Genomic DNA, 27,311 nt, shown 5'->3' on the forward strand with positions numbered 1-27,311 from the left:
AATTTGGTGGTGGGATTTGGAAGGCTCTTGGAGTACCTTGAGTCTCAATAATTTTTTCTTGATAATGTAGACTGATCTGAGGATATAGGAAATGGAGTGAATCCTCTGACCTTGAGATTTGCTTCTTCTGTTGGTCAACTATTTTTCCTCATAAAAGCATAGTGTGAAAAGTGGGAGAGGAAGAGTGATTCATATCCCCTACCCCCTTATCTTTGAATAACAAATAACAAATGTGATTTTGGTTTTGCAACGGTCAAGTCATTGAGGAAACTGCATTTTTTTGAGAAGTAAATACTTCCTGAAGAGGGTCCATAAATGCACAAGCTTTTTTACTTCAATGAAGGTGCTTAAATGTCAAGAATATAATACCCCTGACTATGACTGCTGCCTATACATCTTATAAGCCAAAGGCTCAAGGTGAGTGAAAAAGACTCCTCTGTGGCTAGCACGTGACTTTCCACAACATTTTCCAGAACTATATGACACCTTTTCAGGTATTAAATGTGTAAATGGTCTATGGTTTTTTATTAAGAGAGCCATTAGTAGTCAACAGTGGTCTGCACATCAACACAACCAGAAAAGGAATTACAAGCCAGCATCTTTTTGAAGAGACGTCAGTTCTGAATTTTCTTTCACCAAGCGAGTCTCTGCATTACAGTTCTGTAATTCTTGTCTAATAGCCACAATATTTAATTATTAATCCATAGGCTTATGTAAACAGAAACCATAAGCTAGATGGCTTTTGTTGGAAATAATTATAACTATTATTGCCACTTCACTTCATTACCAGGAACAGTCAATTAGTATTTACTAATTAGGAATAAGAATCAAAATTCAAAGAAGCTTCAAACCTTGTAGCAAGCAGACAATTTATAGATTTATACCAGATTCAAAAACACTGGAACATCCTCCACTTGAAATTCTGCAAAAAGTCGGTGTCCATGATATATCTTGAAATATTAAACCTAAAAAGTCGCTCCTGGCAAACTAATTCACACAGGAATGAAATGCCTCTTTATCCTTTAGTATCTCACCACCAAATTCATTATTCACTTCTCCCTCATGCAGGCTCCCGGGTTTAGCTTCAAGCTCTTCTCTTAACTGCATCAGCAGGAAACCCGGCGCGTCTGACCCGAGCGCTCAGATTCCCCAAGCGTGGATCTGTGAGTATTTGCACAGTCGCAAGTTAGCGGGAAGGTGTTGCCAGCGGTTCCCTGGTTCCAAGGGACAGCCTCAATCCATCACCCTCCAAAACTAACAATCCCTCTCTCTCTCTGCTCCCTCCAGAGTCGGCTCACCCCGAATCCAAAGCAGGTTCATTCCTGAAATTGGTAGCTATTGGTCCACAGACCGTGGGCGCGGCAAGGCTCACCTTTGAATGCTCTGGATCGATTTCTGAGCTGTGAATAGTGCTGCTAGAGCTCCTATCAACACTTCTTTTTTTTTTTTTTTTTTTTTTTTTTGCACCAAATCATCCACTTGTTCCACTTTTGCGGCTCGGCAGCTGCACGTTCGGCGTTCATGCACTGTCTTCCCGGCAAAGTCCGCCGCCTTTCAACTTGAATTGGACTGCCAGAGTCAGTCAAGAGCCGTGGTTCCACAGAGCAATCTGAATGGAGTCCTTGGCTGGGCGACGCGCCCCGCACGGGAGCAAAAGAACCTCGCGCTGTCTCCACCCTGCGCAACTTTTGTCTTTTCTTCCGGCAGGTCCCAAGCTGCAGAGATTCTCGAAGCCCCGAATGAAAAAACCCACAGCAGTTCTCAGCCTCTCCAGCCCTTGGGAAGACAGAATAATGCTCTGCTGGTGTAGAGACCTTCCAGAGCACAAAGGCGAACCGTGGTTTAAAAAAAAACAGAAGGTAAAAGTTTACTTTCGGTGAGCAGTTCCAGAAGCCCAGTCCGGGTAAGACAACTCCCGCTAGGAGTCTCCTTCGCCGGGAGCAGCGAATGAGCCTGGGGCGCTTCTGAGAGAGGAGTCTCACCGGTTTGGGGTTCCCCAGCTGGGCGGCACCCAGTGATCCCTCTTGGTTCTCGGGGGAGAGGAATAAGTTGGGATAGGAGCTAGACAGAGACCAGGACAGCTACTCAAGGTGCAAAACCTTGGAAATGACGCTAAAGGGGCTGAGTCTCCGGACTCCTAATCCCTCCCCTTTCTCCCGCCGAACCGTTCACCTGCTACCGTCCAGTTTACAATATAAGCGTAGATAGTAAATTAGTCCACTTCCAAAATCTAGGCGTCACAAATCCCTAGGCAATTCCTTTTTAGGAAACCTACTTGAGTTTCAGGGGGAAATGTTATGTGAGGGAGTGAGCAGGAAAAGGAGGACGAGAGGGGATTGTGTATTCCAGGAAAAGATGTATTGGCTCCTCTATTCGAAGGACCTCGGGGAGCCCCTCAGCTCCCTAGCTAGCTGCTGCAGCCACTTCAAAGCTCTACGGTTAGGGGCGGAGGTGGCTCTGGAGGGTGGAGATGGGGAGAGGGTTAATCCTTAGTCCGACGACCTCACGCAGGGTCCCCGAAGAGTAACTGGCCTCCAGGAAAAGGGCAGGGGGCCGAGATGCCAGAGAGGGCAGGGACCCGAGAGACGGCCGAACGGACTTGACGGCTAGCACTGAGGAACTGCCTGCCAGCAGCAATCTACTAACTAGTGAGGAGTGACTGAGTCTTCCCATCTTCTGCATCCTGGGAGCCCTGGCCCCTCCTCGCACCTCCGGACTTCTCGCTCGCCAGTGGCCTGGGGCTGCCGGCGCGGGGCTGGGCGTGCGTGTGTTGCTGTGCGCGCGCGCGGGGGTGTGTGTGCGCAGCCCGCGCGCCGAGCCCGGCCGCCGGGACCCAGCAGCCCGCCGCCTGTTTGGCGTCTCTCCTCCTTGCAGCCCCATCTTCGCAGCCTCCTCACCTGGCGCTCGTCGCCGGCCGCCCGCGCAACCCTGCTCGGCCGCCACTGCCTCCCCTCAAAGTTTCCTCAGAGCAGACACCTTCGCCAAGGGCTGCCCAGGGAGATGGATTTCTGATTCTGTGCCTTGGAGTGGCTCTTCTTCCAGCACCTCTCAGCCTTGTCCCCACCTAAATCCGAGCAGAAGGTAGAAGATTTTCCAAATTCAGGGGAGGAAAGGGGGAGGGGTTTTTATCTAGAGGAAGAGAGGAGCGGCCACGACTGAGAATAGGAGCTTCTTCTGTGCCTGATGCCGGGAACTGACTGACTGATGGGCCTGTAGGGTTAAAGAAGAAAATTAAATAGAAAGCCAAGTTGACCGAGCAGGGGCTGGGAGGCTTCCGGATGCCAGGAAGATTGTCCCCGTCTCCGTTTGCACGGGCGTGAAGATTTAGAGGCGCCTCCAGTGCGAGGGCTTTTAAACCGCCATCACCTCCTGATCCCTTTGGAAGGAAAAGCCGGCAGAGCTGAGGCAGGGGGTGTCAAGGAAAAGCTTGGACTTGTGCGCAACGCATCTTTGGCTTTGGATTTTAAGGACATGAACGAGAATTAACAGCGTCTCAAGGTAAGAGGCAGCAAAACCGCTGCCAGGAAGAATAACTTAAAAAAGATGTTGGGGCTGGGATGTGGGGTTAAGCTAAGTTAGGATGATCTCTCCGGGCGTCACCACGAGATTGCTCAGCTCGCGCCGAGCGGACAAGTCAGGGAGTAGCCGGTGCCACGGTGCCCAGGTGGGAGGCAGCAACCGAAGAGAGGGTTCTGATGTCCTGACCTCACACTTTTTGGAACCTATTGGGAATAGGTATCGAGCTGGGTCTTCTGTCCGGGCTGATTTGTAGCGTGGATTCGTGTGTGTGTTTCTGGCGAGATTTTTTTTTTTTTTTTTAACCCCGTTAGCACCGCAGACCCTTCCCCTCGTTGCCACAGAGCGCTGTGGGCATCGGCGAACGCCGCTAGGACGCAGTGGCACATGAGCCTGGCGCAGGTGGGCAAGTGGGGGCGGCGGCATCCGGCCGGCGGATTGCCGGGCACGCGGAGCCCACGCCGCCGCTTGGCTGGCTTCGTGCAGCGGGCGTCGGAGCCCAGGCGCCGAGGGTCTGCTGCGGTTCCCTTCGCCTCCGCTAGAGGCTCCCAGCGGGCGCCGCGGAGCGGGTGGGTGTGGGGGCGCCGGGAGGCTGAGGGGCGAGCGCGGGGTGCGAGCGTGCCCGCGGGGTGGCGGAGCCGGCGCGGCTGGGGGAGGCGAGCCCGGCTTGGGCGGGGGATGTGAGTCGGAGTCCCCGTGCGCCTCCTGGCTGAGCGCAGAGCTGCGGGGGACGCGGGTCCGAATCCGAGCTGAGCTCCGTAAAGCTGTGCCCTGAGTCGGAGCCACTTCGGGAATGCGATCCTGGCCCGCACCCTGAGGGCAGTCCCGGGAGGTAATGTCCTCTTTCTCCGCTCTGGGCCCGCGGTTCTCCGTACCTCCTCAGCCAAACACCCAAGGTGGGAGGGCGTGGAGGGTGCGGGTCTGTAGGGTCCATATCTAAAGGTGCCTTTCAGTCTTGTTCCGTGGAGCTCCGTGGAATGTGTGTTCGGACTAATCTTTAATTTCATCCTCCTCTCCTGAATATTTGCCTGCTTTAAGGGAAGTTTTCTGCAGAGAGTGCCGGGTGGCTGGTTTTGGGGCCGGGCTGCTCCGAGGTGAGCAAGGGGACCCGCTGTGCTCCCCTGAGCCGCAGTGGACTAGAGTGCGCGACTCCAGGGGTGGGGTGTGGCGAAGAAGAGTACCACACCCTCTTCTTTTCCTCCCCTGTCCTTTTCACCTGATGATGAGGTCTCACCATCTAGCATTTTACTGATTTCTTTCCCCAAGGGATTGGCTCTGCGAACAGAGCAAAGCTACTGAAAGACTTGGAGGGAGAGAGATAAGAATGAGAGGGAAGTCATGGCCAGAACAGAAGGGGAGGAAGGAGGGTGAAGTTAAGCTTGTGTGTGTGTGGGGGGGGGGGGGTGCTGGGAAATAGCCTTGGAGTTAAAGATTTTTTGATGAAGTCTGATTCATTTCACATTTCACACTCTCTTTGACATGATCCTTGCTCAAGCCACCAACAAAAATCATTTCTGCTAGATAGTGCCTTGGGCACGGTGGGCACAGAGTATGTTTGATGATTGTGTCTAGGCCACAAGAAAGAAAAGAGTGAGTATTGTGTGTACTTGGCGTGATTACACCGTGTCTGTCAGGCAGCAGGAAATGTATGTAATTTTCACTGTGCTGCGTTGTGTTTGTGCATATCATATGTGGTCATGTTACACTCAGTAATGCAATTTCAGTCTTCTAAAGGTGGCAAGATCTTAACAAACATGACTTGTGATATTAAACCTCCTGCAGAATAATAGTGAAGGAAGACAGAAAATATGATGGGGCATGGAATATCCTAGGAATACTGACTAAAAGCTGAGATCCAGCATTTGTGAAATATTGGGCCACATACTGAAAGTGCAAAATATTTTTTCAGAGATGAAGCAGTGGTTAGCATTTTAAAAGAAGGGGATGTTCTTTAGTTACTACCATCATCATCCTGTAGCTTGCATTACTTCCAATACAGTTAGAGTGTGAGGCAGAAAAGAAATGAAGCACTTCCTGCTGAAAACGAAAATGTTTTGTGAGATACTGTCAGGTATTTCACCCTAAGAATTTAAATGGAAGGGGTTGCCTATGGACGACTGAAGTGGTTTGGTTATCATGTATGTGTAGGACATCTATAATTTTTGATCAAGATAAATATGTGAGTTAATATTATATAACAAGTATAATTTAGTGAAAATGGAAGCAGGCCAATTCACTGATGTTTTTCATTCCAGAATAACACATAGCATGATCTCAAGGAAGATTTATATAAAGTTTGTCATTAAATGTATTACATTGTATAGAGCTCTGTGTAGGAGACAAGAATAAATATCTTGTTGAAATCTCAAACAGGATGGCTTATGTTCTTAAACTGTTGTAGAAATTTTGTGACAAAATAATAGTTACTAATCTAAATATAGTTATCTGTATGTATAGACACAAATTATTTGTTTGTTGAATTGAATTAACCAAGACAAATACATAATAAGGGCTCAGTTTTCATTCTGAAAGAGACCTCTGAAGCCAAAGAGAGATCTACTAGTATTAGCAATCTGTGTATAAGATGCATAACAAATGTGTTTCTTGACAATTAATAGAATCAAACTAGTGAGGCTGGTTTGTAACCTCAAATTCAGTTTTAGGACCCTAAAGATTTTTTTTTTTCCTCTCTCTGATAAATGTGATTTTAAGAGACCAAACAGTGAAATGTTCCCTGGATGCCATGGACCTGAAAATTGTTTTGAGTCCTCTGAAACTTCATGTCAAGAATGAGCAGTGATAGGATGTTGTCACAAATTAATTGGCTTGATGCTTCAATTAAAAACTGATTATTATCTGGCTCTGGTAGTCATTATGGTTGATTTCATTTGGTTTCTAGATATTCTGTGAAAGGACTCTAGGTGGAAATGTTTTCCTGTAGTACAAAGAGAGGAGGTCACTCTATGCAAAAGAAAGGGCTTGCTAGTTACTGATTCTCCAGTTTGGTTGCAGTTTATCTACAAGGCAGGATGCAAGCTTAAAAAAAAAAAAAAGTTTTCTGAATATACATGAATGTTTCCCTCTTTGTCATAACCCTTAACCTATGGGTTCACCATTTTTGATGAGGAACTGTGTCACCAAGCCTTTTACCTTTATGGTTTAGGGGCTACTTTAGTGTAAAGAACTTTAAGAAGTATCTAATCATAAAAGATCGTATTTCCTGAAAGAAAATCAACTGAGCTTAAAAAAAGATGTTTTATGAGGAAATGAAAGGAGGATAGGAGAGACAGGTTAAATAGGAAGCAAAAAGTTTACTCGGTCTAACTGCATTTATCTCTTTCTTCTTTCAGCAACCTTTTAAAAATTAAAAAAAGAATCTTTTTCTATTATTTATTTTCCTTCCTTCCTTCCTTCCTTCCTCCCTCCCTCCTCCCTCCCTCCCTTTCCTTTCTCCCTCTTTCCCTCCTCCTCCCTTCTTTCTTTCATTGTGTCATTTTCTCTCTTTCTTTTGGTTAAATATTTCCTTCAGAAGGACATCCGTGCCAATTTATAGTAATTTTACAATTATTGGTCCATAATTTATTTTTAAATGGGAGATAATTTTAAAATATTGACTGTTATGTTTAGTTTTAAATTTTATATAGAAGAAGGCTGCTAGAACGTGGGGTTGATTCTTTAGGGAATACAAGTCATCAGCTGATGGTTATCTCTTACTTGTGGGTGCTTCTTGTGTCTGGTTGCAGCTCCTTGTTTCTCCACAGGCATGGTTAGTAGTCACTGGAGGTACATAGACTGCCTTGCAATATGGTGCATTGTGCTTTGAGTGACTTATTTCCACGTAGTTAATACTTTCTCCATGTTCATAATGGCCAATGTAACCATATCTGAAATGTTCATATTAAGCAAATAGTTGAGTTACACTTGTCAATGTATACCTGTTAAGAAATTAGTAATTCATTTTAGGAAACCCTTAACTCCATCTGAGTCTTTAGTAAATGTAACTGTTTTTTAAAGTTGCTAACTCATTTTTAAATGTCCTCAAAGAGAAAATCTAGTGTCCAGAAATCCTTCCCAAGAGACACTAAATCAGTGCCACCAGGAGGCAGCATGAAGAAGTAGAAAAATCACTGGATTTGGTTTTAGAAGACTTGAATTCTACTTCTCTCTTATCACTATGGGTGTCACTTTTGAAAAGCTCTCTTCCTTTTCTAAGGCTCAGGGTGGAATTCTGTAAAATGGGGAAAATTAATATCTACACACTTTCTTCTTGTATTTAAAACTTGACCACACCTAGTTTTAAGCTTTGAAAAAATAAAAATAAAAACAATAAAAAAACCTTTCAGGTCCCAAGTATCTATCAGGCATTGAAATACTTGATAGAAAAGTACATGAAATATATTTAAAGAATATCTGTAAAACTTCCATAATGAAGCATGGATTTTGAAATGCCTTTGATGAGAGTTATTGTTGTTTTTCCCCGGGGTGGGGGTTGGGGGGGCTATTAAGTGTCATGAGTGAAAATTTTAAATTAATATGTATGTATGTGAAATGATTTTCTCAAAGTTATTAATATGGCACAAATTATGTTTTGCTTACTGTGAGAGACATAAAAGTCAATCTGAGCATTTGAGCTGCTTTTAAAGCACTGTGACAATAAAAAAAGAAAAAAGAAGAATAAACTATTTTTGAATAATAAAGTTTAATTGGACTTCCCTCCCCTCCCCTCCTTTTTAAAAGCTTTCTACATTTTTCTTTTTGTGTATACTAAATGGAATGCAAGTAGCAATTGTCATTGATTTCATTATTGTCAGGTCAGTTACCCATTTTGTCTGAATACTTTAAAAATATTTGGCTTTGAAATGTTGATTCAGTGGTTTAATTTGTGAAATTGGACACAAAACTAATAGAATATCTTAGTTTTCACAGTGCAATTTTCTCAGGAATGCTGATAGTCCATTTGTCCTGTTTTTAAATCCTAATTATATTATTTATAGGTTATTTTCATCAGGTGAATTAGTAAGAAAGTAAATGATAGATATTAAATGACTCATTGATTCAAATAAAATTTTAAAAGCCCCATTGAAATAATTATGTGCTCTTTTGATAAAGTATGAGGCCTGCTAGGATTTGAGGCTAGAATAAATTTTGTTGCTTTTTTAAATGTGTTCACTGGTTAATATTAAGAACAGCCTATCTTTACTGGGTGCGAGGACAAGACAGATACCATTTCCTTCCCTAGAATTTTAGTTTCATTGTTAATATAAACTACAAGTATATTTTCTCAAATAATATTAGTAAAACTAAATGTAAACCTAGGAAGCTAGCCTAAAAAAATATATTTTTTGTTGAAGATGTAATAGAACATAATATCAGATTGTCAATAAAAAAAGAATTGTTTTTACAAAACTCTTAACCAAATTTCAGTGTAACAGAAATATATGCAAAAATCTAAGATTCCCAGCACATTTCAGTTTCTAGGTATAGCACCAGAGAGTTTTTGAAATGGATTCTAAATTGGACTGCATAAGAGGATTTTGTGTCTTCATACAATCTCATTCTATTATAATGTAACTATGGTTAGCTGCAAGATACCTATCTAGTAGCCAGCATGAAGGGAAATAATTAGCATAAAAACTGTATTGCTCCTGGTGTACCAGGGGAGCCAACAACAGTGCCTTGTGATAAATGTTGATTTTGAAACGTTGGGCTTCATTTGTCAAAGGTAAGGAGGCTTTATCTTCTCAACTACTTTTTATTGGCCTTTTCTCTATTTTTCTCTCTTTCCCCTCTCTCATTCTGTCTCTCTCTATAAATAAATATACTTTGTATACTGTACTTCATATATACTGTGCTTTTATTCTATTATATATAATATAGCATATATATTATATATGTTGTAATATATTCTGTATTAGTATTTTATTTTATTTTTTTAAGATTTTATTTATTTATTAAAGAGACAGAGCACAAGCAGGGGGAGCAGCAGACAAGGGAGAGGGAGAAGCAGGCTCCCCGCTGAGCAGGGAGCCCGACACGGGGCTTGATCCCAGGACCCCGGGATCACGACCTGAGAGCAAGGCAGATGCCCAACCAACTGAGCCATCCAGGTGCCCCCAACTACCTCATCTTGCTGGTACTTTCCCTAGTGGTACTGCCATGTACTTCAAGCCTATATGCTAAGGCCAAGGCTCCTCCTGTCATCCTGTCCATGCACTTGGACCCGAGCATTCTTTGCCCCTCCAAATCTCCAAAGCAGAAGAACCAGTAAGGCCCAAGTCCTAATATTTAGTGCTCTTCATGGACGGTGCTCTCCAAACCTCTAACTTAAATCCCCCAAGGAGAGCAGTTCCTTTGTTCTTCTCTGTGTTCACAAGGCAGGGGAGAGCAGGATCTGCTGGTGATGGGGCCACCTGACACATTTTTGCCTCCAGCTTTGCTCCCTGCCTGGCCTGAGTGTTCAAGAACATTGTGAAAGCTCTTGGCATGTGTGGCTAGGACCCTGGGATCATGACCTGAGCCAAAGGCAGACACTTAACCTGTTGAGCCACCCAAGTGCCCAGTACTTTAGATATATTAGAAAATATAGTCTAAATTATATGTAATAATATGTATTATATTTAATATATGTATTATCGATCGATCGACTGATCGATCGATCTCCTGCTAAAAGCAGTTCTTGGTTCTTGTATAGGTATGTCCTTGATTGTCACCCATTGGTTAAGCCTGTGATTATGGATTGCAAATGGTGTTTCTTTATGATTTGCCTTTAATTTCACTGCAGGTAATGAAAAACCCTACCTTTGACCTCAGTTAGTTAAATTCACATCAGTTAATACTCCAATATTTATTGATATTAAAGTGATTTTCTATATGATATTCAGGGTTTAATGATGTATGTGAATTGTCCTTTGTTCTTAAGAATCTTGTGATCTTGTTAAAGAGAGAAGGCAAAAAGTGGATGATAAGCTAACAAAGAACCATCTATCAACTGATTCAGAAAATTCTTGTTAAGTGTCTATTGTTCATAATAGATAACAATACAGGAGTTGTATAACCAAGCAGTTCAGGATAGGATAAGGTGAGAGTGGCCTGGGGTGAACTCATAAAGAGGGGAGAAATTGATCTGAGTGTCAGTAGAATTTAAATGAGCAATAAATATGTAACTTAATAATCGACGCAATGCAAATTTACACAATAGTGAGATAGTCTTGGTGATGAGTTGGGACAAAGATGTAAACAATGATAGATTTCCTATGTTGGAAATGGACTGGGAGAGTAGATACTCATATATATCATTGGAGATATTGTAAACTGGTTCAACCGCTTTGGAGTGAAATGTAAATAATTATTATTTAATATCTGTTATATTGCAGCTGTTAATAATAATTGGCTTCATGGTTCCTCTTCTAGGAATTTATCTTCAGGAGAATGCTCTCACAAATCTATAAAGATCTGTTACATATACACAAGAAAAATATATAACCTGAATAGCTACCTTTAAAAAATTTTTTTATTGTTATGTTAATCACCATACATCATTAGTTTTTGATGTAGTGTTCCATGATTCATTGTTTGTTCATAACACCCAGTGCTCCATGCAGAGCGTGCCCTCTTTCATACCCATCACCAGGCTAACCCATCCTCCCACCTCCCTCCCCTCTAGAACCCTCAGTTTGGTTTTCAGAGTGCATTCTCTCTCATGGTTCATCTCCTCGTCCGATTTCCCCCCTTCCTTCTTCCCCTCCTGCTATCTTCTTCTTCTTCTTCTTCTTTTTTTTCTGTTTAACATATATTGTATTATTTGTTTCAGAGGTACAGATCCAAATGTAGGGATCCGAAGGGGTATCTATTTTTTTTTAAGATTTTATTTATTTGACAGAGAGAGAGACAACGAGAGAGGGAACATAAGCAAGAGGAGTGGGAGAGGGAGAAGCAGGCTTCCTGCTGAGCAAGGAGCCTGATGCGGGGCTCCATCCCAGGATCCTGGGATCATGACCTGAGCGGAAGGCAGATGCTTAATGACTGAGCCACCCGGGTGTCCCATAGCTACCTATCTTTTAAAGAATTGTATCTGTAGTTAAGACCGTCCTGTACCAATCAGCTGATGAGTGGATAAACAAAAATAAGGTATATCCCTACCACAGAATAATAAAATAGAAGGAAATACTTATGTATGCCATAACATGAGTAAAAACTCAAAAACATTATGCTAAATGAAAGAATCCATACACAAAAGACCACATATTATGTACTTCCATTTATACAAAATGTCAGAAAAGCAAATTTATAGAATTCAAAAGTAGATTAGTGTTTGTCAGGCATTGGGAGTGGGGATGATAAGTGACTGCAAATAGGCACAAGGAATCTTTCGGGGTGAGCCACCTGTTCCATAATTGGATTGTGGTGATGGTTTTACAAATTTGTATCTTTACTAAATGTCATTGGATTGTTTATATAAAATGAGTACATTTTGTGGTAAATAAATTATATCTTAATACAGCTGTACAAATACCCACAATTCAAAACAAAACAATACTCCAAAGTCTTCACACAAAGTAAACCCAGGTATGCTGGGATTTATTAGTGAGATGACCTCACTAATAAAAATCTCTCAACATTTAAGGAAGAAATAATACTAAATCTACATAATCTCTTCCAGGAAATTGTAAAGAAGGGAACACTTCCCATCTTATCCTGTGACACCAGCATTGCCCTGATACCAATACCATGAAAAGGCATTATAAAAAAAACAAAAGTCCAGACCAATATTCTTCATGAACATAATGTAAACAGTATTAATAAAACGTTAGCATATATAAATCCACAGTACATAAAAAGATAATACGTCACGACCAAGTTGGGTTCATCCCCAAAATGCAATGGTAGTTAAACATTAGAAAATCAATCTGTATAGTTCACCATATTAACAGAGTAAAAAAGAAAAACTATGTGATCATCTCATTAGATGCAACAAAAATATTTGAGAGAATCTAACATATATTCTTGATAAAAACTGTTAGCAAATATTCTAGGTATATAAGAGAGCTTCCTCAGCTTGATCTAGAACATCTGCAATAAGCCTATAGCTGATATGATATTTAATGGTGAAAGACCCAGGCGCCTGGGTGGCACAGTTGGTTAAGTGTCTGACTCTTAGTTTTGGCTCAGGTCATGATCTTAGGGATTCATTCAGACCTCACCCTGAGCACAGAGCCCCAGGGGCTCTGCTTAGGATTCTCTCTCCCCTCTCCTGATCCCCCCCTTCTATAATAAATAAATAAATCTTTTGAAAAATGATGAAAGACCAACTGTCTTTCTTCTAATCTGAGAAGCAAGGCAAGAATGTCTGTTCTCATCACTTCTCCTCAATGTTATATTGGGATTTCTAACCAATCAAGGCAAGAAAAAGACTCAAAAAGGCAGGCAGATTGCAAAGGAAGAAGCAAGCCATACTTAACACTTACTTACTGTAGAATTGGAAAAAAGAAAAAAAACCCCAAAAAAGAACAAAAAAAAAAAACTCCAGACATTCCATGGGAATATCCTTAAATAAACTTTGGAATACTCATACAATGAATTCTATGTTGCTGATTTAGTAAGAAGGTAAATGGAGTGTTGCCGTTCTTTCGATACCATGATAGTAAAGTCTCCAGTAGAGATTATAAGAAGAACAATGTAGTGGGCGCCTGGGTGGCTCAGTTGGTTAAGCGACTGCCTTCGGCTCAGGTGATGATCCTGGAGTCCCGGGATCGAGTCCCGCATCGGGCTCCCTGCTCAGCAGGGAGTCTGCTTCTCCCTCTGACCCTCCCCCCTCTCATGTGCTCTCTCTCTCTCTCTCTCATTCTCGCTCTCTCAAATAAATAAATAAAATCTTTAAAAAAAAAGAAGAACAATGTAGTTGTAGAACAATACTTAGTCTATGGTAGATTGATTGATATATTCAACAGGTATTTATTATATAGCTCCTATGTATTAAGCAGTGGGGAGGGCCCTGGGTATATATTATCTGTGAGAAGGGGCAGATTATAATCCTTCCCTTTGAGAGATTTACAGACTAATATGGGAAAGAACTAATATGAAACAAACAAATGGAATATGTAATGAGAAATTGTGTTATAGGCATAAAAGACACTAAATATAATGTCATGGATTTATCCCTGAGGGTTAGGAGAGGGGTGGGAAGATTTTTCCAAGGGTATCTGGTACCTAGTGAGCACTCAGTAGAGAACTTTGTAATACACTAATTCAAATCATTCTTCTTTCCTACCTCACTGTATTTCTTTTTTAATTTTTTTTAAGATTTTATTTATTTATTTGACAGAGAGAGAGTGAGAGATAGAGAGCACCAGAGGGAAGAGGGTCAGAGGGAGAAGCAGACTCCCTGCTGAGCAGGGAGCCCGATGTGGGACTCCAGGATCATGACCTGAGCCGAAGGCAGTCACTTAACCAACTGAGACACCCAGGCGCCCCTCACTGTATTTCTTTTTATATCCAGTAACTTGCCAATCCACTGTTTAAGAAAGAACATACATACTTTACTTTCCTATCACACTAACTTCCCCTGTGTTGTTACATGAATCTCTCACTTGGAATAATTTTCATATTATCGATATTCATTGAGCACCTACTGTAAATAAATGCATCATCTTAAATGCTAGGGATTCACAGTTCCTTAAAGCATATGCTATTCTTTTAGTTAATTTAATTGATGCCTTTTTTCTTCATATGTAATTTTAAATACCTTTTTCTAATTAGGAAAGTAAAATATTCACATCAAAAGAAGATTCAGTGTTATAGAAAAAACGTAATTTACAAAATAAAAGTGCTTCCTGGGGTTCCCTTTCACAAAGTAGGAAACTATGTTGCCCAAGAAATGAGAGAAGAGACTCAGTACTGTGTGGGTAAGAGGCAGGAGGATTAAGTAGTCAGGCACCAGAAAAGACTTGAAAAGATAGATGTCAAATGGGAATTTTAAAAAAGACAGTGTTATACCTTGTGCAGTGGCACTGCTTCCTGTGATCTCAAAATCTTCAGTAAAGTCACACAAGTCTTAATAACATTGATGCAATTGAATCCCTAGTACAGGGGGTAAACAGAGTTTATTTTTGTGTCAGAGTTGGGGCAGCAGTGAATGCAAAAGAGCCAGCCTGTGTGGGGTTCAGCACATACACACATCACAGATGCTCCTCCTTTGCATCTTTCCTGGGAGGGGACTTAACCATCTAATCCATTTACTTGTTCCTGTCGTAGAAACCTGCTATCCAACATATCTCCTCCAAGTAATTGTCTAACATATCTTTAAGCAGTAGAGCCTGTAGCATATTCTTTTGTGTTTCTGTACATGGTTTGAATTGACATTTTTTTTTATTATTTTCCATAAAAACTCATTCTAGGTAACTAAACTAGATTGATGGCACTCTGTTTGCCCTTTTTTTGCTAAAGAATTTTTTGACTGAGATTACAGAAGAGCATTCTAGAACATATTCATATGGTAATGATCTTATTTTGTAGATGCCAAAGTTAAGAAGAAAGCATTTATGGTTGGTTCAGTATTCTGGAATCTTGCTGGGTACTACATAAACTTTCAACAAAAATGTAATATGTCTTTGGCAGAGAAACTAAAATCAACATAAAAAATGAATTATTTTGTTATTCATTATACTTGAAAATATGTGTGAATGAGGCTGATAAAATTAATGTGAAATATGAAATGAAATGAATTCTGCATGTTATTATAGGTGCATCTGTAGCTTAGCAAAATACTTTGGTCTGAGTGACAGTTGAGTAGAGGTACGTTGGATAACTGTTGTGTTGGACCTGGAGCTTCTGCTCCTGTTTGTCCATCTATAGGAATACCTACTGTGGATTTTATAGAGAGAGGGATGTGGGGAACAAAGCTCATCAGAAAAGAAAGTTCAATGATAATGTTAATGTAAAGTTCAAGGGAGGGTGTGCAGTTTGATTCAATAGAAACTAGTTATTTAAAATTATAGCTTTAGAATATGGATGATAATCAGATATTTTATCACTAGTAGAGGTAGAAAAATATGGAGAAGTTATTTGCATTTGGGGGGATAATCACCCATCTTACCATTTAGCTGTCTTTGTGAGAGAAGAAAGAATATAGAGATATCAACTGTACTAATTGCTTTATAAGAATAAAGTGCTAATGAATTTAATTAATAATTCATACTAAGTTTTGAGATGTTGGAAACAGTATTTAAATGTAAAATAATCTAGTACTTACTGATAAAACTGTTCAATTTTTCATATATGCGTGGCTTTGCACATTGGAAACCCCCCACCTGAGATAGCCTTTTCCAGAATATACAGGCAGGCTCCTATTCATCTTTTGAAAACTAGCCTAAAATATCATATTCTCAATAAACTATTCCAGAAGCCCCAGACAAAATGCAATCTTTCTACTTTTACAAGCTTTTGTTATTATATGTGTTTTTAAAAATACATTATTTCTTTTTTGGCTGTTCTATGTTTTTTTCCAAACCATGTGGTCCTTGAAGGTAAAAATTATACCTTATTTGTCTGTTTTTTTTAATAATTTAGAATACAGTCAGTTTTTATTAAATATTTTTTTTAGAATGAATTGAAATATGATTTTTAGAACATAATAGACAGTTTTAAATTATATCCCAAACCATCATAATACTGTTCCCAATTGGTAAAGGAGATAGTGTACAATGATTAAAAGTTTAAAGATTTGGTTTCAAATCCTGATTCTACCATTGCCTGCTAATTGTTGGACCTCAAGCAATCTCTTAATCTTATGAAGTATTAATTTCCTAATAGAAAATAGGTGTAATAACACTTTTCTGCCCCACACACCTTATGTGGAGGTTATGGCAATAGAATAAATAATGAGTGAAAATAAACTTGTATACTCAGTACCTATACAAATGAAGTCATTCTTTTTTTTTTTTTAAGATTTTATTTATTTATTTGACAGAGAGAGAGACAGCAAGAGAGGGAACACAAGCAGGGGGAGTGGCAGGCAGAGGGAGATGCAGGCTTCCCGCTTAGCAGGGAGCATGATGCGGGGCTCTATCCCAGGACTCTGGGATCATGACCTGAGCCGAAGGCAGATGCTTAACGACTGAGACACCCAGGCGCCCCCAAATGAAGTCATTCTTGAATTAAATATATATTTAAAAGCCACTGGTAAAATAATCTCAAATGCAATAATGTTTATCACTTTTAGAAACAAAATGGATGATTTATACAGAAAAGCAAAACCAAAATGAATCAACTTGAAATTCATTTCTTTCTATTGGATTTTTACTGCCTTTTTGTAAAATAATTTCATCAAATTTTCATATCATATCAGTTTTATCTAATAGATTATGAAGCAAAGGTACCAATACTGATCAGACAATTGCAGTTTAAACACTGGTTATATAGATGGATCACTTGATAACGTTCGTGTAGTCATTTACACTTGGATGGAAGACTGTTGAAAAAACTTTTGGCACCTAATAAGCACCAGTGTTTACCCTCTCTTCAAATTACAACCAATTTAGATAAAATAATCTGTATTTTCCTTTTGTTTTTTGAGTATTTGACCTCTTCAAACACTTGTATCTTATCTTCTATTTTCTTATTTGATACTTTCTAGATCACTGACAGAAGAATTCAAAGAGCAAATAGTTACTGATTTAAAAGTAGTTTGCTTCTGGGAGATCCACTATTAATGTGTTCTGATAGTATAAGGGGTTATTGCCCTATGCCTAAATCTAGTTTGTTGGAAATAAATTATGTTTTTCGTCTCTGCCCAGCATTCCTATTTGGCCAATGATACAGAGTCTAATCAGATTTTCTGCCATTCATTTTGCTGTGATGGAGCATTTTCCTAGGTATTTTTGACTTAAGTCAGATTCTCATAACATTTTTAGCTTTAATTTTGGTTAGAGAGAGTGTTTCAGAGAAAAATTCTAGGGCAGATTAGCCTGATTTCTAAACCTTTTTCCCATTTCTGTAATAGCTTTTTATCTTAATGCTTCTGAGATTGTTTTGGTTACATGTGATATTTTTTCTCTGATTTTCTAAAGGTATTTTGATAGTTTTGTTTTTATTTGGATTCAATTTGAAGTTTTTTTTTTCCTCACTTACGTTCTTTCTGACCTTACCGTTCACTGAAGATGCATTCACCTAGCACAAACTTTTTTTTTTCATGCATGTTCCTTATTTAAGCAAATGAGTGTTTATTGCTTTTACCTCTGCTACTCTCCATTTAAACCTGCTCAATGGGGCTAATCCTTTCCTTGCTCATGAATAAAATCTCAGGTCTCATCTTATTTATTTACTATTAGAAAGTAAAATGTTCTGTGATCACTTCTAATTATGTGAGTAGTCTCATTTCCATTATAATCTATTCATTTAATAAGGAAATCCTGAACAAACAAAAAAACAAACAAAAAACTAGACTCTTAAATACAGAGGACAGGGTTGCCAGAGGAGATGTGAGTAGAGGGATGGGCAAAATAGATAAAGGAGATTAAGAGGTACAGACTTCCGGTTATAAAATAAGTAAGTCTCAGAGATGAAAAGTACAGCATATGGAATATAGTCCATGATATTATAATAACATTGTATGGTGACAGGTGGTGACTACATTTATTGTGGTCAGCACTGAGTAATGTATAAATTTGCCAAATCAATATGTTATACACCTAAAACTAATATAACATTGTATGCTAATTATACTTAAAAAATCATCACTTTGCACACCATAAAATAATCATGTTGTACAATGTAAATATATGCAATATTTATTTGTCAATCACACCTCAATAAAGCTAGAAAAAAAGTTGGTTATTAAAAAAAAAAGGAAGTCCTAAATTCTTTTAGTGATAAAGTTTTCCCTACCTTAGCTGCGGCTAGCTTTATACTGTCCGTTTGTCATAGGGAAAAGGGGACATTGGTCAGCCTCTCCTGTGTTTCCCTATCTGACTCCCACATTTTCTGTCCTGTTCAAGTAGGCTGCCTCTGGCTCCTATAGGGTTGAATCTCCAAAAAGTAGAAGAGGTCAAGGTGAGGTCGGATTTATTTGATGTCAGTGTAACTTTCAATAAGCTTCCTCAGGGCTTGGTGGACTCCTTGTTTTACCTTAGGATGGTGTGGTAGACATTAATGTTACTCATCAAAAATCTCTGTGCCTCCTGAGCACATGGTAGGATTGAACTTCCTGCCTTTCTGTGGTTGGGTGAAGCCATCTGACCAAGGAGTTGTGAGCAGAAGTGACAACTGTCAGTGATAGACTAAGCTGGTGTGAGAGTTTCCAGAGATTTTTTTCCTTCTGACACTGCAGTCAGGAACTTTAGAGAATGGTGGCTGTTCAATCAACCTGAACTACTAAAACTTCAGTGAAAAGAGCCAGTGTCTGCCCACCACTGACACACAAGAACCAGCATGAGCAAGAAACTAGTCTTTGTGATTTTAAGCTACTAAAATTATTGGGTTGTTTGTTACCATAGCATGACCTAACCTATGAAAACAGAACGACATGTGGCTTTCTCAGAGGGAATGGGACTATTTGGCTACATTTTATATGACACAAGAAATGCTTTTCCTTTTGGCCAAATGCATAATATTTCTCTCCTCGTTCCTGGAAATCTGGAAATCCATTTCTTCTATCGGGATGACTCTATCACTCTTTGCATTCTTCTTGGACTGGATTTGAAATGTCTCTAAACAAGCTTTTTCTTCAAAGTTGCCCATGTTTGGTCTTCTGGAAACATTTACATAATCTTGTATCTCCTGGGAAAGTATAGCTAGCACCTCTCTGTAGTTTGCCAATTTGGGAGCATAGCCTTTCATTTTTCATTCAATTTATGAATGGCTTAAAAAATATGAGATGACACAAACTGTGCTCTAATAATCCTCTGGAATATACCCCACAACAGTGGTCTTAGAACAGTATCTTAAGATATATATCAGACATTAGTTATTGTGTCCCTTAGGCATCAGTGAATATATTTCGAGCTTTTGAAGTGGTTTCCTTAAAGCTTATCTAAGGTTTGAGGTGAGAAGATGGTGGTGGTATTTATAGCACATCAACAACTCAAAAAAGAAAATTTTTCTATTTGGTTTTCAGTCTCTTTTTTTTAAAGATTTATTTATTTGAAAGAGAGAATGAGAGAGAGAGAGAGAGAGCACATGAGACGGGGGAGGGTCAGAGGGAGAAGCAGACTCTCCCCGCTGAGCAGGGAGCCCGATGCCGGACTTGATCCCAGGACTCCAGGATCATGACCTGAGCCGAAGGCAGTCGCCCAACCAACTGAGCCACCCAGGTGCCCGGTTTTCAGTCTTTTTGACCACTTAAACTTCAAGGGACATTGATCCACAATCGGCTTTTGAGAGTTTCCTTTGCAAATTTAACATAGATGATCTAGCACTTCCATCAAAAACATGAGACTACTTGTCAACTATTATTTGTATTTTGGCTTTTGGGTCTAACTGAAACCCACATAGAAAATACCTAATTTTACATCCTGCCTAAGACCATTGTTGCAGGGTATGTTCCAGAAGATTGTTAGAATGTGGTATGTGTTATTCAGTATTTTTAAACCGTTCATAAATTGAATTAAAAATACATTTGCCTGCAACTGCAGGGTCATGGCATCCCTGAATCACAAAATGATTTATGGGAAGCTCTGGCAAGTTATTTTTTTTGTTGTTAAAATCAATATGATGCCATGCGTAAATAGTGTAAATTCACTCACTGGTCATTAAAGCTATTTGGTGTTTCTGCAAGTGTTGCTAAGTGGAATTTACTGAAGAAACTTAAGCAAAATGTATTTATTCTTGCCATTTTAGGAGTACCTGTACTAAAACTTCTGCTGTCAGTCAGTGCCCATTTATTCCAAAAGATTGTTCTGGCTAAAACAGTGAATCAATCTTTCAGACTGATTACTTATGTTATAAGTAATATGAAACACTCTTGAGTTTGAGGAGGGAGAGACTGTGGTACTCTACAAATGCATAATGCATATTATACATTAATAACATTATCCAGTGCTCACTATAAAATTTTAAACTTAATGAAACTATGATAGGAGATGCTGCATTTTGCTACCCTGAAATGAAACATTAAATCATTTTACTGAGCAAACCTCAAATAAGCAACAATTCTAGTGTATAAGTACCATTATAACTTTATAAGTATTATTTTATCTGTTATTATTCTCATTATCTTCTGCACAGTCTTTCATGTGACAAATATATTATCACACTTTAAAGATCTAAACCAGATTGATGAAGAGAAGTAGAAATATTCATACAAAATATTTTTGGACTGTTGCCTCTTCTTTTTGGGGATGATCTAATTAATAGCTGATGAATTTGAGTAGTAAGATTTGGGGTAGATTAAGAAAGAACATTTTCATACTCTAGCCAAGGCTGGGTTATTGTATGGCTGATAATTATACAATTTTAAGTTTTTGTTTTTGAGAGAATGCTAGCAATTTAAACTATACATTTCTGAGCACCAGATGTTTCTTTGCAGTGTTTGTAGAGTGTGACATATTTTATGTACACATGATTTAATGTTAGAACTGGACACTGCCATCATCTGGTAGTCTTACAAGATTCCATCACTTCAGTCTTCACTCTAAGCTTTTGGGGCATCTATTTATTTATTTTAAAGATTTTATGTATTTATTTGAGTGAGAGAGAGGGAGAACAAACTCAAGCAGGGGGAGGGGCAGAAGGAGAGGGACAAGCCGACTCCTTGCTGAGCACAGAGCCTGACTCGGGGCTTAATTCCACGACCCAGAGATCCTGACCCTGAGATCCTGACCTGAGCCAAAATCAAGAGTGGGAGACTTAACAGACTCAGCCACCCAGGTGTCCCAGAGCATCTATTTAAACAGCTTAAGTGAGGTTAAAGGGATTTAGAGGCAGGAAAAAAAAAAAGGAAGAAAGAAAGGTATTTGTATTACCGATTGCAGCTGAGTATGCCTCATAGCTCCTGGTAGTGGGTAAAAGAGTGAATTACCCAACCTGGAATAATAATGAGCAAGTGTGTAAAAGGTTGCATTGTAATAGCCAATGACCACATCAATTGGTCCTGAAGTATTTTCTAGTACTTGTGGCATCTTCTTTCAAAGTCTTTTCTGCCCGAGCTCAGAAAACCCGGCATTTGTTTTCTGCCATCTAGAAAATTTTCCGCATATTAGGCATTAGACCTCAATTACCTGTCTACACTTTTCATAGCCTTTTTATTGCTTTTTAATTAGTTAATTTGGGTTAATCTTTTATCTCAAATTAGACCATGGGGTTCTTTAGGGCAAAGACATTATAGATTTCTTTTGCATGCTTGAGTCCTAGCACACTTAAGAGTGTTCAGTCTTGGTTTAATACCTGGGAAAGGTTTTGTATCAGTATAATGGTGACATTAAGGAGACTCTTCCATCACAGCAACAGTTTTCCAAAGTGATAAGAGGAAACCATGACTTTTTATTTGTTAATTTTATTATCTCTTTATACCTTAAAAAACCTCAGATTGTGTATATGTTAAATACAATGTCCGAAGATGATGATAGATACTCTGAAGAATCAAAAGAATACCATAATATTGTAGACACCTCCTGAAACATAAGAAATGTAACAGGAAGGAGGTTGCTTATCAGTCAAATAAGTATATTATAAGAACAAGGGAAAAACAGTGTAAAATCAACTTTTTATGAAATTAGGTAGGTAGAAACCACATGTAATTGAAGCTAGACAACATTTCCCTGATTGGAAGGAGTTAGTCACAAGATACACGAATGTCCCAAGAGCCAACATAATTTGATAACTCAGTGCCATTTGTATGTGTGTGTTGCAGGGGGTGGTTAGGACCATTAGAGAAGAAAAGATTGAACCACAGTATATCCCAAAGGTACAAAGTATCAGCTGTCTTCCCCAGTGTTCCTTAACTGAGTTTTCTTATCTAAACTGGAGCACAGGGCGCCTGGGTGGCTCAGTCGTTAAGCGGCTGCCTTCGGCTCAGGTCATGATCCCAGGGTCCTGGGATCGAGTCCCGCATCAGGCTCCCTCCTCAGCGGGGAGCCTGCTTCTCCCTCTCTCTCTGCCCCTGTTCATGTTCCCTCTCTTGCTGTCTATCTCTCTCTGTCAAATAAATAAACAAAATCTTTTAAAAAAATAAACTGGAGCACATAGAAATGATTTGTGAGATTTTATTTTATAAAATCTCCCAATTCCCAAGAATAGTGGGTAACTAGTACCATGCTAGATGCGGAGAAGAGGAGTTAACTTATTACATACAGTGATGGCTTGGGGCATTAGAGCCTTACCTAGGTATAAATTATTGTTGAGGTGAGGATATCTGCAGCATCAGGAGATGCTCAATTTATGATTTTATGGCAGAGAGCTGCAAAGAAATGGATGTTCTCTTGAATATTTGCCTGTGACTGAATCTTGTATATTTAATACCATAGAGAGTATTGGGATCAGATTTAGCTGTTTTGACAATAATTGGAGTCTAATATGAGCAAAGTATTTTTTCCATGTGAAACTTTATAAATATTTTAGCATTGCCCTTAACAAATTTTCCTAAATAGTAATTAAGATTAACGGTTACTAATTAATTAAATAGTTCTGCTATTTTTCTAGATTTTTTTTAATATTTTATTTACTTATTCAAGAGAGACAGAGACAGTGAAGTGAGAGAAGTGAGGAAGGAGAGGGAGAAGCAGGCTTCTTGCTGAGCAGGGAGCCTGATGACACAGGGCTCCATCCCAGGACCCTGGGATCATGACCAGAGCTGAAGAGAGACGCTCAACTGACTGAGCCACCCATGTGCTCTAGATTATTTTGTTTTAATAGGGACACTTCTTTTGTGCTTTCCCTTAACCTTCTGAGTTATTTAAGCCTGGTGTAATTGCCACAGTTATTGGTGATAATCACCTTAATGTGGACAGTGATCTAAAGATAAATCCACTTTTCTTTGACTAAGTCCAAATGTGAGCACCTAGTAAATAAAAGCTCTGAATAATGTATTAAAAAAGTTCTATATGTGCTAGAACAATTGAATATCCATAACCAAAATATGAACTTTGAGCTAAACCTAACACCTTTAAAAAAGTTAACACAAATGGAGTAGCTGACTTAAATGTAAAACATAAAACTATGTAACTTAAAACAACAACAACAACAAATATGAGAAAAATCTTCAAACTTAGAGCTAGGCAAAGAGTTCTTAGATTTGACACCAAAAGTACAATCCATAAAAAAAGGAAAATTGATATTGGACCTTATCAAAATTAGTCTTCTGCTCTGCCAAAGCCCATGTGAAGGATGAAAAAGGAAGTGACAGACTAGGAGAAAATATTTACAGGGCATATATCTGACAAAGGACTAATATCTAGAATATATAAAGAATTCTCAAAGCTGAACAGTAACAATATAAATAATCCAATTAGAAAATGAACAAAAGATATGAAAGAACACTTCACCAAGTATCTATAGATGGCAGAAACACACATGAACACATGTTCAACATCATTAGCCGTTAGAGATATGAAAATATAAAACTCAATGAAGTATTGGTACAAAACCATCAGACTATGTAAAATAATGTGAAATGGCTGAGAAATTGGATCACTCACACTTTGCTGGTGGGAATGTAAAGTAGTATAGCCAGTCTTGAAGACAGTTGGGCATTTTCTTATAAAACTAAACATGTCTCTATTATACCACCCAGAAATTGCATTCTTGGGCATTTATCACAGAGAAATGAAAACATATATTCATACAAAAATTAGTACACACGTGGTCATAGCAATTTTATCCATGATAACCCCAAACAGAGAATAATCAGATGTTCCTCAGCAGGTGAAATTTTAAACTGTGGTATTCATAACATAGAATGCAGTTTGGTAATAGAAAGGCATGATCTAGAGATATATGTAACAATTAATATGAATCTTCAGGGAATTATGCTGAATCAAAACTGCCACTTTCAAAAGGTTATATACTGTATGGCTCCATTTGCAAAATATTTTTAAAATGACAAAATTATAGAAATGGAAAACAGATAAATGGTTGCCAGGTTTGGAGGTAAGTTTGGAGGTAAGTGTGGTTATAAAAAGGCAGTACAACATTCTCTGTGGTATTGGAGCTATTCTGAATGTGGACGGTTATGGTAGATACATGAACTTACTCATGGTATGACATTGTATAGAACTAAAAATATATATATTCAAAAATAAGTGAAAGGAACACCAGGAAAATTTGAATTACTAGCAGTGGATGGTTTCAATGTCAGTATCCTCTTAATGATATTATACTGTCGTTTTGTTCCATGTTCTGTGGAAGAAATCTGAATAAAGGATGTACAGAATTGCTCAGGAGAGATTTGAAGTTTCAGAGGAGACACTCACATCTTACAATCTTCTAAAGATGTTGCAGAACCACTCAGGAACCTCTTGCTACCTTGTGATGAGAGCCGATTTGCTGTGGGGGAGGTTGATGCTGGGAAAATTTGACTTTTATTCCTTGGAGAGTGTAGAGACTGTTGCTTGATATCTTTCTGTGAAAAAAGTTAAAGACCAAAGTCTGGCTGAGGCTGTCTGGGATAGCAGAGCAAAGAGAGAAAGCTGCAGTGAAAGTAGGTTGCACTTCTTCCACTGAGGATGGGAAGGAGATCCTGGTTCTGGTGGACTACAGAGGGCACTGGATACCTAAGATGAGTCAATACCAGGATAAGAAGACGCCATAATAAATCTACATGCAGTGGACCATGGCAGTGGGTGGGGGGTGCATAAGCAGTCAGCTGTAGGGCCATGGCTCATCCCAGTGAGCATTGCAGAGGAAGGTCCTCAGCAACCTTGGAGTGAGTTGTGGAGGAGAGTTGACCTCAGAGTCCCACAGAAGCTCTCCTTGAAAGAAAGAGCCAATATTCGAGGGCTCTGCTATGTCATTATTGAATGTGACCTTTGCCACCTTTTTCTTCTTTTCACCTGCCCATCTCTCCAACTTAAGATAGGCCAAAAACAACACAGTGAGGGACAAAGGAAGAGTGAAGAGTAAGATAAAGTAGTGAAGATGTGAGCCTTTCCCCCTCAACTCCCCCCTCTTCCCAGCCCTGTGCAGCTTTAAGACTGTGACAGACATGAACTAGGGGAGGAAAAAAGCAGCTTTAACCTGAATTACAAAATGAAGTTTTGTACATGAGAACTACACTGGTTATTTTTTATGTTTTTAAATTTTTTTATTGTTATGTTAATCACCATACATTACATCATTAGTTTTTGATGTAGTGTTCCATGATTCATTGTTTGTGCATAACACACAAGTGCTCCACGCAGAATGTGCCCTCTTTAATACCCGTCACCAGGCTAACCCATTCCCCCATCCCCCTCCCCTCTAGAACCCTCAGTTTGTTTTTCAGAGTCCATCATCTCTAATGGTTCATCTCCCCCTCTGACTTACTCCCCTTCATTCTTCCCCTCCTGCTATCTTTTTTTTTCTTAACATATATTGTATTATTTGTTTCAGAAGTACAGATCTATGATGGATCAGTCCTGTAAAATTCACAGTGCTCACCAGAGCACATACCCTCCCCGATGTCTATCACCCAGCCACCCCATCCCTCCCACCCCCACCACTCCAGCAACACTCAGTTTGTTTCCTGAGATTAAGAATTCCTCATATCAGTGAGGTCATGTGATACATGTCTTTCTCTGACTGACTTATTTCACTCGGCATAACACCCTCCAGTTCCATGCACGTCGTTGCAAATGGCAAGATCTCATTCCTTTTGATGGCTGCATAATATTCCATTGTGTATATATACTACCTCTTTATCCATTCATCTGTCGATGGACATCTTGGCTCTTTCCACAGTTCGGCTATTGTGGATGTTGCTGCTATAAACATTGGGGTGCACGTACCCCTTCGGATCCCTACATTTGTATCTTTGGGGCAAATACCCAGTAGTGCAATTGCTGGATCGTATGGTAGCTCTGTTTTCAACTGTTTGAGGAACCTCCATACTGTTTTCCAGAGTGGCTGCACCAGCTTGCATTCCCACCAACAGTGTAGGAGGGTTCCCTTTTCTTCGCATCCCCGCCAACATCTGTCGTTTCCTGACTTGTTAATTTTAGCCATTCTGACAGGTGTGAGGTGGTATCTCACTGAGGTTTCGATTTGGATTTCCCTGATGCCGAGCGATGTTGAGCACTTTTTCATGTGTCTGTTGGCCATTTGGATGTCTTCTTTGGAAAAATGTCTGTTCATGTCTTCTGCCCATTTCTTGATTGGATTATTCTTTGGGTGTTGAGTTTGATAAGTTCTTTATAGATTTTGGATACTAGCCCTTTATCTGATATGTCATTTGCAAATATTTTCTCCCATTCTGTTGGTTGTCTTTTGGTTTTGTGGACTGTTTCTTTTGCTGTGTGAAAGCTTCTTATCTTGATGAAATCCCAATAGTTCATTTTTGCCCTTGCTTCCCTTGCCTTTGGCGAAGTTTCTAGGAAGAAGTTGCTGTGGCTGAGGTCGAAGAGGTTGCTGCCTGTGTTCTCCTTTAGGATTTTGGTGGACTCCTGTCTCACATTGAGGTCTTTCAACCATTTGGAGTCTATTTTTGTGTGTGGTCTAAGGAAATGGTCCAGTTTCATTCTTCTGCGTGTGGCTGTCCAATTTTCCCAACACCATTTGTTGAAGAGACAGTCTTTTTGCCATTGGACATTCTTTCCTGCTTTGTCAAAGATGAGTTGACCATAGTGTTGAGGGTCCATTTCTGGGCTCTCGATTCTGTTCCATTGATCCATGCG

At 39.5% G+C, this 27,311-nt stretch overlaps 1 protein-coding gene across 3 annotated transcripts in view; it reads left to right on the forward strand.

Annotated features, from left to right (window-relative positions):
• The first annotated feature begins 2,487 nt into the window (after nt 1-2,487).
• Nucleotides 2,488-27,311, forward strand: part of LINGO2 (leucine rich repeat and Ig domain containing 2) — a 1,267,465-nt gene continuing 1,242,641 nt past the window's right edge. For 2 of the 3 annotated variants that reach the window (XM_073881319.1, XM_073881317.1), the window contains exon 1: nt 2,488-3,498. The gene's annotated coding sequence lies outside the window, so the exon portion shown is untranslated. Of the gene's footprint in view, nt 3,499-4,136; nt 4,349-27,311 lie in introns of those variants that run through there. The other variant, XM_073881318.1, reaches the window with a different exon arrangement.

This window comes from Callorhinus ursinus, unplaced genomic scaffold (genome assembly GCF_003265705.2).
Source record: "Callorhinus ursinus isolate GAN/ISIS: 27379988/994484 unplaced genomic scaffold, GSC_fseal_2.0 scaffold42, whole genome shotgun sequence".
Classification (NCBI taxonomy): Eukaryota; Metazoa; Chordata; class Mammalia; order Carnivora; family Otariidae; genus Callorhinus; species Callorhinus ursinus.